Source organism: Pseudochaenichthys georgianus, chromosome 5, assembly GCF_902827115.2.
Source record: "Pseudochaenichthys georgianus chromosome 5, fPseGeo1.2, whole genome shotgun sequence".
NCBI lineage: Eukaryota > Metazoa > Chordata > Actinopteri > Perciformes > Channichthyidae > Pseudochaenichthys > Pseudochaenichthys georgianus.
Window position 1 is genome coordinate 35487445 of NC_047507.1, and position 17760 is coordinate 35505204.

At 45.6% G+C, this 17760-nt stretch overlaps 1 long non-coding RNA gene across 1 annotated transcript; it reads left to right on the forward strand.

The window, feature by feature from the left end:
* The first annotated feature begins 2109 nt into the window (after nucleotides 1-2109).
* LOC139433895 (uncharacterized) lies at nucleotides 2110-2956 on the forward strand. The gene is made up of 3 exons (XR_011643290.1): nucleotides 2110-2157; nucleotides 2375-2539; nucleotides 2910-2956. It is a non-coding gene; the product is annotated as an uncharacterized lncRNA (long non-coding RNA).
* Nucleotides 2957-17760: the final 14804 nt, after the last annotated feature.

Below are 17760 nucleotides of genomic sequence, written 5' to 3' on the forward strand. Positions count from 1 at the left end.
GTGCTACATAACACACTTTCAGGAAAAGTCACGGACTGGGAGACTGTAATATGTTATTGAAAAAAAGTTCCATACAAACAAAAAACTGCTAAATGTACCCGTTGGCGGTTCTAGTGTTAACTACGCCATAGATGAGTACTCTGATGAGAATATTCGTTGTGGCCAAACGGCGGTACTACACTTCCGTTAGGTTGCTGGGCCCGGAAACACTTTTTCCCATTGACTTACATTGGGAAAGAGTGGTCTGTAAATCGTTGGATAATTTGTTTTAAACTAAATAAACTACCCAGTATGAACGTTTGTATAGCCCTTATAAAAAACATTCGGTCCTCAAGTTGTAAAATGTGCTAATAACGTTATTCTGAGAGTTATTTTCCTCGGCATTATGAACGTGCATCTGAACCACGGGACCGCGCTGCCCGGCACGTTCATGTTACGTGTTCAGTACTACATGCGTTTTACCTTTACCCATGGATGCACAATAAGAACGGACTATATTGCTGCCAGTGAGCCCACGGAGCTGTAATAACGGATATATTGCACATGTTTGCTGTAATTCCAATTCAAAAAAGTTACACATTTTACAAAATACACATCATGTAACAGTTTGGAGGATTTAGCAGCCTGGTATATTACACAGTTTTAGCGGCATATAAATAAATATATATATATTAGGGCTGTCAAGTTAACGCAACATTTTTTTTACTCCACTAATTATTTTAACGCGATTAACGCATGTGTATTTTTTGTCCTCGGCCGGCCCGTAGTTTCAGAGCGCATCGAGTTTAAAATATCATCTACAAGCTGATGCTGACAGCCCACTCTTCCACGCTCACCGGCAGGCCATCGGGAGGACTGGGAGGGTGTGTGTATGTGTGGCCCGAGCGAGCGGGAGAGAGACCTTATGTGCATTGTTGTTGTTAGCATCTGGTGCTAACGGATATAAGGAGCTGTTTAAATGAAAACAGAGGAGCGCTCTATCCACACAACTGCGCCGAGCACTTGACTTTATGCAGGCAGCCAGACAGTGGGACATTGTACGAAAAGTCAGCACACTCAGCACGGATAGTGCAACATGATTGCAGCGTCCAGGCAGCTCCCGTTCGAGCATATGCCTTGAGTTGCACATAGCTCCAACGATCCATCTCACACACACACACACACACACACACACACACACACACACACACACACACACACACACACACACACACACACACACACACACACACACACACACACACACACACACACACACACACACACACACACACACACACACACACACACACACACACACACACACACCATTTGTATTGTATTATTGTATGAGAGAGGTTCCAGGTTGAATTGAGGCGAATATTTGTAATGTTCAGAGGTTGTTGTGTTTAATATTCATGAGAATCTTTGTCATTGTTCAAATGATAATAAACATTTGCATAAAGCATATTTGTCCACTCATATGTTGATAAGAGTATTAAAAACTTGAAAAATATTCCTCTAATGGCGCATTTCCACTGCAGCGGGTAGCCCCGTTTAAGCGTCCTTAACCGTCCTCAAGCGGCCAGGCCAGTTTTTGGTGGCCTTTCCATATAGCCTAGTACCGGCTAGCGGGTACTTTTTCCGGCCCCATAAAATCGTGGTTCTATTTATCAGACCAGGCCAGGGCTGTGACGTCAACACTCTCGACTGCTGATTGGTCAGAGAGAATCGTCACAAGATCGCGCGCGAGTTCATCCCTAGCGTCGCATATATATTTAGAAGCAAGCTTGCAGCATTTTTATAAACAGCATTTTGTAAACGGAGGAGCTACAAAAATGGCTACGTTTTTTAAGAAAAGCACACCGTGGTCGACCGAGGAGGTGGACGACGTTCCTTCATCTCATTGGGGATGATAAAATCCAGCGGGAGCTCGACGGAACAACGCGAAATGTAAAAGTGTTCCAGGATGTCTCTGCACAGATGTCCGAACGCGGATTTTGGAGGACTTTCCTGCAGTTTTTTTGGAAAAACTTAAAAAGATGAAGAGTGAATATCGCATAATAAAGGACAACAACAACACGAGTGGTGTGGGTCGCAAACAATGGAAGTGGTTCGACTTCGTTGGGAGGGAGGGAGGCCTGGACTCTGCAACGGCTTTACTGGAGTCCCTGCAAGGTACGCTCACTTCTAACAAAGAAGTCTATTTTATCCTTACATTAATGTTCGACAACCCATGCTTTTATGGAGCCCCGAAGAGCTACATAGCTAGTCTATTGTTTGCTAACACCATATGTACCATTGTTTACGTTCAGTTTTTCTTTTCTATAGTTGTTGTTGCTATTTAGTATTGTGCTGCAGTAGTTTGTGGAATTAAGTCATTTTGCTGTTCTAGATGATTACATTGGGACTTGTGAGGAGGAACATTCCCGAACAACGGTTGATGGCAGTGTTCCGTCCACATCGTCATTGAATCCAGAACGGACCCCAGCCGAAGACCCTAACCCGACTCAACCACCAACACCGAGTGCCATCACGACACCGCAGCGTGTGGTTCTAGGTAAGAAATAGAAATGTCAAAATGACTGGAATTGTGTTTTGTTTTTTTAAACCTTGGATCATCCATCAACAGTAATTAAAATAAGCTATATCACTGTCTGGAAATGCTCTGTTACAAGTAAAGTCTTCACTAGTAAGCAGCTAGTACAGTTGTGTGTGACATCCTATCATATACATATTTATATTCATTATCAACAGGCTGGACATAATGTAATTCACTTTCACAATCATTGTAAACATCTAGGGCCAGAACTTTCTTTAGTTCACCTTACTGTTGTTCTGTTTATACATGTTATTCTTATATCCTTGTGTGACCTGTACCTGTCCTGTGTTTTTTCCTTATTGCTAATTATTATCTTATTGTCACCCAGGCAAGAGGAAACGAGGAGGAGAGGATCGGGCCCAGCAGGAACGGCACTTGGACTGGGCCAAAGCTCTGCTGAGCGGAGATGGGAGTTGGATGCGGCCTTGAGAAGGGAGGAGGCCTGTAGACCTTCAACCTAGCCTTCCTGCGCACTCTTGGCGAGGTGCTAGGGGGACGTGGCAGCCGAAGTGGCCCATCTCCTCCGTGATACTTCAAATAACCGTAATAGTTATTGTCCATATTATATATTTTTTATCTAGTTAATTTTTAAATGCAACATTTGTACTTCCTTGTTTATTTATTTTCTTTAAAATGTTCATTTTATATTTATTTTTACAATGCCATGTATGTTTATGCTGGCTGCAATACAGTTTTACATTTTTTATTTGTATTGTTTAATGGCATGCCTTTTTGATACAACATTTATTTTTATTTTTTTATACTGCCATCAATAAAGTACTAAAGATACTTATCTTATCTCTTGTTGATAATGAATTGCACCCAACAGAAAATCAGATTCACATAATCTTGATTTAGAGAAGATATAAACATACATGAATTTATAAAGCAATAACAAACACCATCTGTTAGGAAAAAGCCCCTTAGTTTTAAGAGATTTAAAGCAAGAAATTGAGTTTGCTAGCTTGAGGTCCTCCTCTAAAACATTATTACATGTTTATTTTGTAATAGTATTAAGAATACATGATAAATACATAATACATGTAGTAGAAATTGCTCAATTATAATGCCTCGTTCTACTAGACTCAAACAACACATTCCTTATATATTTCAAAGACGAGAGAACAAAAGAAGAAACCTATAACCCATTCAAGCAAGCTTTTAACATGTCTAGAAGAAAGATTGAGGTTATATTTAATATATTATTTTATGTTGTGGATACTTTAGCCTCCATCCATGTTTACAATTGTCCACACTATTTTACACTTGCATTTATGAATATAGTTTTGCTGTGTTTTACACTTTAGTATTTATGTTTACAGTTAGCTTTGAGTTAGCGTTTGATATTCGCTTAATTTATTTCCTCAAATGTTCTTATTATGGGGCAGTACTTACTGGTGCATGAAATTCAAATATTTACTAAATATTCAATTCAGATAACAACATTTGTTTAAAACATTTGACAAACACATGTATATGAAAAAAAAAGGATTTATTTATGTTCAATACAATGAATATTTAGGTATTCAGGTAGCGCATCAAACCCTCTCTGATGTCAGTGCCCTCCTCCTCTGCACCTTGAGCCACTGCTACCCCAGGCTCTGCTGCTGCTGGTGCATTCCACCCATCATCATAGTCCTCTCCATGACTCTCGCAGAGGTTATGCAGAGCACAGCATGTCAGCACCATCGATTTCACAAGAAACTTTATATATACAGTCTATGACAAGAAACAAGTAAACGATCGCTTCCACATCCTCCATTGTTTTGTGAGTTGTGTCGCATTGAAGATGCACTGCAGTTTTACCCAGCGTCGCTGGCCCATAAGGACTGGCCTATCACTGGGTGACTGTAAATCGCTCCCTCCACCTGTGAGAGAGCGTCCCCCCGCCACAGAATTTCTCACGGCCTGCCTGACAACGTACGCTGTAGGCATGGAAACCAGGAAGTTCCTGTGCGCTCCGGGGCTATCAGGATCACTGACAGCCGCTCCTCCTGCACTCGGTCCAGGAACCGAGGAATCAACGGGACTGGTGGGAAGGCGTACAGCAGTCCCCTGGGCCATGGCCGATGTGCGAACGCGAGGGGGCATTGCGCGTTCCCGCGTGCAGCGAACAGATCCACCTCCGCCCTCCCAAACTGGCTTCAAACCTGGGCGATCAGCTCGGGATGGAGGCTCCAGTGCCCCTGGCGAGGACCTCCTCTGGACATGAGGTCTGCCCCTTTGTTCAGCTCTCCGGGCACATACAGTGCTCTGATGGAGAGCACGTGTGTGCGCGCCCAGATCAACAGCCGTCTGGCTGTGTTCAAAAGCTGCACTGAGCGTACACCGCCCTGGCGATTGATGTAGGCCGCCGCGGCTCTGTTGTCTGTGCGAATCAACACATGCTGATTCCGCAGCAACGAGGCAAAATGCTGAATTACTCTCCGTACGGAGATCAATTCCAGCACGTTTATGTGGAAAGATATGTGAGCCGGCCACTGTCCTCCCGCTGCCTGCGACATACACGTTCCTCCCCACCCTGAGAGAGATGCGTCTGTGAACACCGAGATGTAACTCTGCCCAGGCCCCCCCCCCCCCCCTCTGACAGGACGTGGGGACTTTTCCAGTAGGTTAAGTCTGAACCCACGGACAGAGGGATGACCACCATGCGCCTCTTCTGTCGTACGGGGTCGATGCGTAGGCTGATGAACCACCTCTGCAGTCTCCTCATGTGTAGGAGACCCAGGGGAATCACCCCGTGAGCTGCTGCCATCATGCCGAGCAGCCGCATCACGGAGAGTGACGTCACCACGTTGCGGGGTGTGACACGTCGAAGGAGAGCTGTCAGCGTCTCCACTCTCTGCCGTGAGAGTCGTGCTCTCATGTGGGCTGAGTTCAATTCCACCCCCAGGTAAACAATACTCTGGGAGGGAAGAGGACAGCTCTTTCTTCAGTTTATTATGAAACCCAGCTTTGACAGATGCGATATGAGTTGTACCGTCTGTAAAGCCGCTTCCTCCCTGGAGCGAGCCAGCAGCAGCAGGTCGTCCAGGTAAAAAAGTACTCTCATCCTTCCTCTGTGTAGTGGCTGCAATGCCATTTCTACACACTTTGAAAAAGTGCGAGGAGCCAGGGAATAACCGAACGGCAGACGGTTGTACTGGTACGATATTCCCTGGAATGAAAACCGCAGGAATTTCCTGTGTTGCGGGATGATGGGTACATGGAAGTATGCATCCTTTAGGTCTATAGAGGTGAACCAGTCTCCCTGGTGAACACACTCTAACACCTTTTTGACCGTCAGCATGTGAAAAGGCCTTTTCATTATTGCCTTGTTGAAAACTGACAGGTCGAGGATGGGTCTCATTCCCCCCGACTTTTTCGGGATAAGAAAATAGCGGGAGTAATACCACTGATTTTCTTCCTCTTGGGGAACCCTGGAAATAGCCTCTTTCAACAGGAGTTCCCGTAGCTCTGCTTGGAGCGCAAGACACTGTTCTCGGGATGACAGGCGTGTCACCTGTATCCCGTTGAACCGTGGGTGGGGGGGAGGCGAACTGCAGGGTGTACCCTCTGCTGATCAGCCTGTGCATCCATCTGTCCATCAGACCCATGCGCTGCCACTCCGAGAAACACTCTGAGAGCGGGCGCACATGCTCGAGATGTGTTATAGTCGTCATGATGACGAGCCACGCCAGAGCCCTCGCCGCCGCTGCCCGTGAGGCAACCCAAGGTGGGCCTAGAGCGAAAGGGCTGTGAGGAAACCTCCACACGCTGCATTTTACTCCGACTGTCATCATGAAGCGCGTACACGCTCAGAGGATGGATGGAAGTGTGTGCAGTGATATCCACATGAGGCGTTACCATGGCGCTCATGGGTTTATTGTGACCGTGTGTAGGTGGCGTATCTCGGACAGAGGAATGCCGCGAGGTCTGTGGTTTATTAACCGAAGAGTTATAACCATCAGGCCTCTGCAGCGAATCCTGCTGCCTACTAATCAACAGATTGGAGGCAGCTGGTGTAGTTACTGTGCTCGCTTATTAATCGATAGATTAAATTGCGCAGGCTTTTGTAACGAACCCTGCTGGCTATTAACCGATAGGTCATAGGCAGCCGGTTCACCCAGGGTGGGGGATATGTGAAACACATTTGCAACTGATGACTCAGACAACATGTTGGGAAATAATTTTGTTTTATTTCTCTCACACTCCCCCCCAAACCGTCAGGGCCGGCTCTGCTGTCTCGGCGGCTCTCGTGGAGCAGACGCCGAACGGGAGTACCTCACTCCCTTCTTACCCCCTTTCTCTGGGGGGGGCGGAGGCACGGGAAGGTGCCCCAGCCGCCGCTGACGGACGAGTCTGACGCCTCGGCTGCTGTTGCTGCGAGTGTCTCTCTGTCTGCCGCTGTGGCCGGGTTGGCTGCTGCTGCTGCCGCTGGTGTCGCTGATGCTTCACCGCTGGCTGGAGCCAGCCAACGTGCTGGCGGATGTCATCCGCCTGCTCCGCTGCCGCCTTCATGGACTCAACCATGGCCAGGAACTGGGGTCCGAACAGCCCGTCCGGGCTGACCTGAGCGTCCAGCAAAACCTTCCTGGCTGGCTCTGTAACTGCTGCTTGTTGCAACCAGAGGTGGCGCTGGATCTGCGTCATCCAGGCTGCGATCCTTGCCTGGGAGACGGCTGCGCACAGCGTGAGTGCCGTGCTGGCCGCCTTACCGATCTCTTCCGCCTCCTCTGGTGCCACGGTGGTGGACCGCTCGACCAGCGTCACCACCGAGTTGGTCAGCAACGCGATGTTGTTCGCTGCTGCAGACGCCTGAAACGCACATTGGTGCGCCCGGTCAGCCTGGCGGGCGACATACTGGTCCTTGGGGGCGGCCAACATAGGGCGCCGTCCGGCGATCAAGTTGGCCTGCCTAACCCCGAAGAACGCCGTTAAGCTCGGTTCCAGAGCGGGGGTGGTTGGAAAACCCTCCTCTGTGAATCCCTCCACCTTAGTGAAGGGGACAAAGGTGGCCACCGGAGCCCTCAGGGTCCTCGGGTTCGCCGCTGCTCCTTCCTGGTATCGCCTAATGGCGGGGAAGCGCGGTCAGATCGGGTCACTCCTGCCCGTCTGAATCCGGGAAAACACTCCGGCCATGTCATCCAGAGCCACCCTCTCCCGTCCTCGGGGAACGGGAAGACCTCTGCATGCTGCTGCTTTGCTGATTATCTCAGGCAGCTCCAGCATAATGCCTCCCAACGCCGGTAGCGCCGTGGCTACGGAGAAAGGGACCGCGTGCTCGGCCCCCACCCCTGTATCTCGCTCCGACCCCGTCTCCCCCGTCCGGGGAACAGGGGGAAGGGGAGAGCCACATGACGAGCCATGGAGGGAGACGGGGTAGGTAGGTAATATTTGTTTTTACAGTAGAGTAGGTAAGAAGCCTGTATGTGTATTTTCTCTTTCGTTAGGTAAGATTTTTGTGTTTAAAGGTTTGTTTGTTCTATGGTTTTGTTACTCCTGTTTGGTAATAATTTGTTAAATAATAATAATAATTAAATTTACCAAACGGCATTCTCTGACTCAGTGTTCGTGTTCTTGGGAGTGGGAAGAGTGGGGAGAGTGCAGATTTTGTGCTGCGCCTAAGTTCCCCTAGACCTGGGCGTAACATACATTGGGGGCTCGTCTTTCCGTTCTTTTCATCGTGTTGGGTAAGCATGGCTATTTCCTCTTCTCATACATTCTAGGTCTCTGGTTGACAGTTTTCTGTTTGTAATTCACAATGGAGAGTCAATTGGAATTGTTTACTACGGACCCTTCCATTGAGAGATGACTGCACAGTAGCAGATTTAATGTTAATTGCACAGTTTTATGATGTGTTTGTCCCTACAAAAAAACAAGAGTTAAAAGACCTCTTGTATGCAGAACTAGTCGAGAAGGGTGTATTTGAGGAAAAACATGAAGTGGTTGATCTCGCAGGTTTGTCCGCCCCACTCCAAGGCCTGCCTTCCCAAGCTGGGATGTCTGTAGAGGAGCTACAGCTGACTCTGCGCATCAGGGAGGTAGAGCTGGGACACAAGGAGTTGGAGGTGGAAGCCATGCACTTAAGGGTAAAAGTTCTTGAGATAGAGCGGGGAGTCGCTCTACCATCCAGTCCAACACCTACCCATAGATCACACACAAATCCCCATGACAGTTTTGATGTGAGTAGGCACATAACATTAGTCCCACCTTTCAGGGAGTCAGAGGTGGATACGTACTTTAATGCTTTTGAACACATCGCTATTATGCTGCAATGGCCAAAGAGAGTGTGGCCTCTGTTGTTGCATTGCAAATTGGTGGGTAAAGCTCAGGAAGTCTGTAATGCCCTGACTATTGGGGAGAGCCTCGACTATGATATAGTAAAAACCACAGTCCTTCGAGCGTATGAATTGGTACCAGAGGCATACAGACAAAAATTTAGGAATGGTAAGAAAAATGTCAACCGGACCTATGTAGAGTTTGCAAGAGGAAAAGGTGGCCTTTTTGATAGGTGGTGTCAAGCCAGCAAAATCACATCCAGGGAGGACATGCGTGAGCTCATTCTTTTGGAAGAATTAAAAAATTAGCTGTCTGATCAAATTGTCACCTATCTGAATGAGCAGAAAGTTGCGTCGCTTGCTGCTGCCGCGGTACTGGCAGATGAATTTGTAATAACTCATAGAAATGTTTGTTATCTTCCAGTTCACCGTGATCCTGAGGCAGGTGACGGAAGGGTAAAATCTCCTCCCCGTGGTAACGCCAAAACAGCTGAGAACAGGGAGTGCTATTACTGCCGCAAGGACACCTCATAGTTACCTGTCCTAGTCTAAAAAGGAAGGAGCAAAAGACGGGTAGAGAAACAGCGTCCCCTATGGGTTGTATCCAAACCAAGCCGCTCCTTAAGAAACGTTGCAACGAACGTGGAGGATAGCGCAATTGATGAGGCGTTCAGGCCACCATGCCTCCAGCATCCTTCACAGTCCTTCGGAGTCCTTCACAGTCCTTCAGTGTCCGTTAGGGTCCTTCGAGTCCGTTGGAGTCCTTTAGAGTCTTTATGAGTCCATTAGTCCTTAAAGCGTCCGTCTTTAGAATTTTTTTTGTTTTTTGTTTGTTGTTGAAACCATGTATCTGAGTCACATTTCTTTAGGGGGAAATGTTTGATTTTTAGTTGGGGGGGTGTTACGACCCTGGGTCGTTAGGTCATTTGTGTGTACATTTTTCCCTCCTCCTGTGTCTATGGCCCTTTCTCATTTCTCGAACTCCCCTCCTCGACTCCCCTCCTCGACTCCTATCCTCGATACTTAGTCCCGCCCACAGGAGATGCGAGCGGAGGAGCCGAGGAGGGGAACCGAGGAGAGAGGAGGGGAAGCAGCAGGCGGTTAGAGAAATGAGAACTCCTCTCCTCTGAGCGGTCATTTTAAAGAGACGTCCATTAATGATGACAGAAGGCACAGCAGCCCTCTGTCTGAGGGACAGATGTGTTCATGATGACTTATATATTTACTTTGATTCATTCACAGTGCGGTATAATGAGACAATAACAGGCTACAGATGCGGACACGCACACACACATATATATGTGTATATATTTATATAAATAAATACAATTTCAGAATCAAACAGAGCACTCTCATAACTCGTAACACTATCAGAGACTGGATATATCCCCCCCTCTCCCCTTTGGTCGCTACAATGAGGAAAATAAATTACGGGCCAAAAGTTGTATTTACAAGTATTAAAAGTAAGCAGAGGACACCAAACCAACAGACCTGTCTGTCCGCTGCATCTACGCACACACTGTACCACACACACACACACTGTACCACACACACCTACACACTGTACCACACACACACACACACACACACACACACACACACACACACACACACACACACACACACACACACACACACACACACACACACACACACACACACACACACACACACACACACAGCTCCTAAAACAGGCTACAGCCGTTGTGTATTTTATTGTGAAGCACTAAATGGTTTTAGAAAAATATCGACTCTTTGTTTGTAGATATCTACTAAACTAAAGCAAATAAAGAGAGTAGGCCTGTTATACTGAGCGATATATATTATACACACTGCTCTGCTTTCTGCAAGGACCTCACAGCTGTTCTCACTGGAAACATCGCGTCGCGATGAAAGCAGTTAATAAAATAATATCCAGGGGATGCATGCAGAGCTGTCATTGGCTGAGATAAGTCCGGCCGTGCGTCACGACTCTTTGAAACATCTCTGTTCCCGGAAATGCATCCACGAAGGAGCCGTGGAGGACCATGGAGGACCCATCAGTGTATCCTCGGTTAGAGCTCCTCCAGAGAGCCTCCTCGATGCTCGGTCCTCGACGTGCATTTAGAGAAATGGGATGTCCTTCAACATGGCGCGCTAAAATTCATTTCCGGGTCACTACCGGAGGACAGAGGAGTCGAGGAGTCGAGGAGGGGGATTTGATGAAATGAGAAAGGGCCTATGTGTGTGTGAGCAAGCAGGTGGTGCCCGTTAGCTGATTACCTTCTTTATGCTGATTGGTCCACCTGGGGAGACGGGAGGATATTAAGCTGCAGCCGTGCAGTTCCTGGGCTGCTCTCTCTGACTTGACTTCTCCTACTCCCAACACAAATTTGCGTACGCTATCTGTCCTGTTGTGCTAATACTTATTTATACCGGTTCTTCTCTTGTGTCGTGAGCAGAGTTGGGTGTAACACATGGCTTCATCAGGATATTCCCGACTCTTTGTGTGAACTGGAGGGTTTTTCACTCATCCGCTCGGACAGGAGTGAAACGTCAGGGAAAGGTAAAGGTGGGGGCATCTGTGTATTTATCAATGACAGGTGGTGCAGACAACACACTTTGCGTAAGACTATCTGCAGCCCCAACGTTGAACTTATGTGCTTGAGCCTAAGACCCCTGTACCTGCCTAGAGAGTTTGGGAATATAATTCTCTGCACTGTTTATATTCCACCCAGCGGGAACGCAGCAAGTGCAGCAGCTCAAATCACAGACTGTGTTCACCAGCAGCTACTACACACTCCTGACGCTCCGGTTTTCATTCTAGGGGACTTTAATCATTGCAAACTTGAACTGTCACTACCCGGTTTTCAGCAATACGTTACATGTGAGACCCGGGAAGATAAAATTCTAGACAAATGTTACGGAAATGTGAACAACGCCTATGTGAGTAGAGCCAAACCCCCGCTTTCGAACTCTGACCATAACACTGTTCATCTAATACCTACCTACAAAACAGTTCTCAAGCGAAGTAAACCACAGACCAAGACTGTAAAGGTTTGGACTAGCGACAGCATAGAGTCTCTTAAAGGATGTTTTCTCTCTACTGAGTGGAGCATCTTTCATGAGATGGACGTGGATAATGCTACTGAGACGGTAACTGACTATATACAATTCTGTGTTGACAATGTGATACCTCAGAAAGAAATAACTGTGTACCCTAACAACAAACCATACATAACTAAAGAGGTTAAGGACTGCATAAATCGTAAAAATATAGCTTTTAAAAACCGGGATAAAACGCAACTGAAATGTGTGCAAAAGGAGCTCAACCACATGCTCAGAGAAGCTAGAAGGAGACATAAGGACATCATAGAACAACACTTTTCTACAATGAACTCCAAGGAACTTTGGGACACTATGAAGGCAATCACAAATATGACTCCAGCTAAAAAAACTCTCTGTACCTCTGATGACCTGCAAAAAGCAAATGAACTGAATGACTTTTACATGAGATTTGAAACCCAGGACTTCTCCTCTGAATGTACAGACATCGTAGAGACAATCCCTGCTAGTGACCAGGATGAAAGGGTGGTGATTGACCCTTTAAAGGTCCAATCACTTTTCAAACACACCTGTACTAAGAAGGCCACAGGGCCAGATGGCATCTCTGCATTCCTCCTCAAGACATTTGCAGAAGAACTGACACCAGCATGGTGTCCCATATTTCAAAAATCTGTTGATATCCCCACCCTCTGGAAAAAATCAATAATAAAACCTGTCCCCAAAAAACCTTGTCCAAAGGTAAACAATGATTTTGGGCCTGTTGCATTGACATCCATTGTCATGAAATGTTTTGAGAGGATCATGGTGCCGCTGCTAAAGATGGAGGTTGATGTACATTTAGACCCTTTTCAGTTTGCCTACAAGCAAGGGCGTGGCACAGACGATGCTCTAAATAGCATCACACACCTGGTCACTAAACACCTGGAAGACCCTAAGGCATATGTACGCATACTGTTTGTGGATTTCAGCTCGGCTTTTAACACACTGCAGCCTCACATCTTGCTTCAAAAACTGATAAAGATCAGTATAAATCCTTTTATCTTGAAATGGTATTTCTCGTTTTTAACCAGTCGCACTCAGCAAGTCAGGGTCAACAATGCCCTCTCAGAGCCCCGGACCATCAGTACAGGAGCCCCCCAGGGTTGTGTGAGCTCCCCGGTCCTCTTCACACTGTACACAAACGACTGTACAAGAGCCCACCCGGAGAATTATATAATCAAATACTCAGATGATACAGCTATCCTTGGCTTAATGCACAGGGGCAGCAGTTCATCGGCTTATCACTCTGAAATAGAGAGATTTGTGCAGTGGTGTGATCTTAACCATCTAGTGCTGAATGTGAAGAAGACTGAGGAGACGGTGTGGGACCCAAAGGCAGTGGGTGACCTTAGCCCGGTGGTTATCCACAATGAACCCATAACTCAGGTCAGCTCCTATAAGTACCTTGGTGTCCATCTGGATAATACACTCAGCTGGAAGGCGCATGTCCAAGGTCTGTGCTCTAGACTTCAACAGCGATTGTACTTTCTGCGTCGACTCAGGGCTTTCGGAGGCGACCAGAAGTTCATGTTACTGTTCTATCATGCAGTGTTGGAGAGCATCATTAGGTATGGTATCACTGCCTGGTACGGTAACTTGACAGTGCAGTCAAAGTCACAGATCGCTCGCCTGGTACAGACTGCTATGAAAATTATGGGGGTTAAAAAACACCCATCTCTCCAAAACATATACGAGCAGTCCATTATCAGACAGGCAAACAAAATAGTGTCTGATCCCACCCACATACTCCACCCAGGATTCCAGCTCCTACCTTCTGGTAGAAGATTCAGGGTTCCCAAGAGCAGGCTGAACCGCTATAAGCACTCATTCCTCCCAATGTCCGTTAAGCTTCTTAACATTCACAGGAAATGAAATGTAGTCAAAAGTCTAATGAAATGTACTTTTTAAATGTTGGCCATAAGGGTTGTGCAATAGGTCGCCATTGTCACCATTGTCAGTATGTGCGTCTGTGTGTATTGTGTTTGTTCAAACGGTATATGATTGATGATATGTGTATGAATGTCCACTATGTTTGTATATTATGTACATGTATGCGGAACTGCTGGACGGAGCCCAGAACAAATTTCCTTACGGGGACAATAAAGTATATCGTATCGTATCGTAACGCGTTCCACCCAATCACACTCACTGACAGACAAGAGGGGTTTCCGCCGCAGGTTTATATACATGGCCTATGTAATCTGTGCGATTTGCGAGACCACATCTCCACGTGCAGTGCTGCATAAACATGGCTGAGTCTTTTCATCTGTAAACTCCATGGATGTATAACACCCTCAACGGGGCCGCTCGCTCTCTTTTGTTGATCGCCCTCTCACGGGTGAACAGTTCAATGTCCCGCTTCATTGTAGGAATTCTGCCATGTCTCTACCACTTTAGTTTGACCATCTCTGTTACTAAGTTATGGAATACTAAATAAATAAGTAATTAGATACCTTACCGTTACTGCGCTCATAAAGAATGATAAGAATAATGCCTCTTGAACTGGTTTCATTAATTAGTGTCTTGACGTTTTACAGACTGTTAGCTTGTTGAGGTAGGCTGGTAGCCTATTTTAGAGCATATAGAAAGAAAGACTTGTGTTATGTCTTCCTTAATGCAATAGTAATTGGGGGTGCAAGTGGAGTCTCGCAGAGGCAAAACTGTGGCGCACTTACACTGTAGGTGCGCCGCAGTCTGCGTGATCTGCCTGTAGGGAGGGGTGGGCCGGCCCTGCGAGTAAAGCAACGAGTAAGGTAACGAGTAAAGTAACGAGTTACTTTATGTAGCTCGTTACTTTAAAACTCAATTTATTCCAATAACACATTTTCATAACAACAGATGTGAATTTTAACTGCAGGCTTTAATTGACAACATAATTAAATGCCACCTGAATCAGAAACTCAATGACATAAGTATAAAAACAAAAAAGGACCAAGGAGTTTTCTTTAAAACCTCCAGAAATAAAAACAACATGGCAAGCTTTTATCTGCAGCACATTAATCTCACTGCAAAGTTCAGACATGTTAACATAAAATTACATTATGGATGAATCTATTAACTGTGCCGCTGCCTTGGAGCATTTTGTAAAAGTATTCCACTGGATGGTATCAACACTGGTCATGAAGAATTGAAGATTGGGCATAACAAAGATGTTCAGGGATGAAAAGGGGAGGTAGGGATGTTTGTAGGAAACAGTCTTTAAAGAGAAAAACCACCGATTTGCTGTTGGAACACATCAATCGTATCTTCATCCTCCATTTCTAGCTGCAAGGGTGTGTCTGTTTCATTGATGAAATGACCTTTGAATCGAAATCGTATCTGCCTCATTGACAGCCCCTGCCGTTCACAATAAGCTTTCATCAGTCATTTGTTATGACCTGGCTCAAAAGGCCACAACAAAAAGGAGACACACCATGTTGACGGTTAACAAAATGTGTTTATTTAGGACAAACAAATCAAATCAAGTCAAAACCAGTAAAGTATGAGGTGTGGATGTCAGTGGTATCAGTAATGTAAATGCAGGGTGAGGATTGTATGGACATGTATGTGTGTGAGAGTGTTGAAGTGCACAAAGTAAAGCAACTGAAGAAACTCATAGTATACTCAACAAAACCGGAGTGCCTGCAGGTAGTGATGTTACGTATTGCGCCGAGGCTTCGGAGCGTGTGTCGAGTAATCCATGAAGCTTTTTGTGAAGCATGTATCGAGGCTTGTATCGTTTTGGGCCAGTGACGTCACCGATGACAAACGAAGCCTCGCTGCCTGTCGATACCACGTGACTGCATAAATAGATACAAGCATAAATAAATGTAGGAATAAAAACATCAATAAATACAGGAATACATATGTTGCAGTGTTTTCAGGGAGCTTTAGTGTGTGTGCTGTGGCTCAGCTGGAAAGCAGTTGACTCATGACCGCAGGGTCCCTGGTTCAACGACTGAACAATACGTATTTTTGGTTGTTTATAAAAGCTACAGCTAAATGAGATAATGTAGTTAATAAATGTATTCTTTGATATGGTTTATCGTAGATGTTGTGATGACTTGATGTGAAACATCTTTGGAATTTTGGGAAATTCCTTCACTGTCATCTTGGCCATCTGGACAGATGGTAAAAATGACGTTATGACTAGTGCTGTCAAAATTATCGCGTTAACGGCGGTAATTCATTTTTTGAATTAATTGCGTTAAAATATTTAACGCATGTGCAGAATGGCCCGCCCCATACGTGCCACCAGTGGCAGCGCCAGGGTATGGCTGGGGTAGGCTACACCCATACCAAGAAATGGCTTAGCCCCACCATGAAAAATAATGTTAAAGTCTGCCAACTCGCGTGGAGTAAATTGCACAGACAGCAGTTAGTAAGATTGATTTCAGTAGCCACGGTTTTGAAAACTTTTGTCACGTAGTGATCGTCTTCTCAATAGAACATCTTTGATAACGGCGTGGTTGCAGGAAGTCCCGACGGAGAATACTTTTGCTGTAGTACAGGGCAGAGCCATATAATAGTAATAATATGGCTCTGGTACAGGGGTGCACATAACTGGTACGCAGGTTATGTGCGTAATCTGAAATGCGCACCGTCACTTGTGTCACAAAGCGCATTTGCGTACCGACGTACTTGTGAAGCTTTTCCAGATCACCGGACGACAGAGTCGGTCTCCGTGTGCACAGACAGGGCTGCTGTTAACGTCGGTCTGTACAACGTTCACACTCTGTGGTCACGAAGTACTCCCCCCCCCCCCCGTGGACTTTCCTGAAGTACTCCCCCGTTGATAGAAATCAACACGTAATGAAATAAGACCCCACGGTTTGATGATTGATAGGTGTGTGGGTTGTATTTCATTTTGACACGCAGAAAAATGTTATAATAAACATAGATACTGTATGTTAAATGGATATATCCGCCTTTTTTCATTTATCTTTCCATTCCCACAACAATATACATAAATAAATGGCATATTTTGGACATAGTTCGAATGGTGATTAATTAATTTTTAAGCTGTGATTAATCTGATTAAAAATTGTAATCGTTTGACAGCCCTAGTTATGACGTGTTTTTGAATTTCCCTTTAAAATAAAATGCTTTATTATTAATGAACACAACATGTTGCATTAAATCACCTGCATGACAAAGGCTCCACAACTGGTGGCATTTTTCTGGAAGGTGTGGGTTATTTTTCCAGGCTGCCATTTGATGCTAACCCAGTCCTCTTTTCCCAGTCTGTTCCGGCGCATCTTGAAATACTCTCTAGAACAGGGGTCTCCAACCTTTCTTCATCTGAGAGCTACTTTGAAAAAATGAAAGTGGCCAAGAGCTACTTGCATCACATCGCTTACATTTATTCACATAGCACTCATCAGTTGAATTAAGCTATACTTTTGTACACGTGTGAAATTGCAATACCTAAAGCTTATCAAACATCTTAACTTCACATCAAGGTCCAAGAAAACGAACATTTCTCACATATTATTATGGCCCACATAGTAAGTACTTCACTGAAGATTCACATACATGTCCTTAATCACCACCTTACAAGCATTGTATGCACTTATGGTCAAATAAGTGCATTCATTCTTTTTTACAGTTATCGAGATGAATGGCACTGCATGGAGTCCACCATAGAGGTGTATGCTGGACCCACTTAGGTTCGCTCTAATAGAGTCATTTACATTCATCAGTCAGTCTTGTTCTGTATTTAGATTTCATGACATTCATGTCAGAAAAAGCTGCTTCACAAAGGTCTGCAGAACAGAACCAAATAAAGCAGACATATTCAGTGCTGCTTGGTGAATGTTCTTATAGTTTTCTGGGTCTACAAGGCTCCAGAAATGT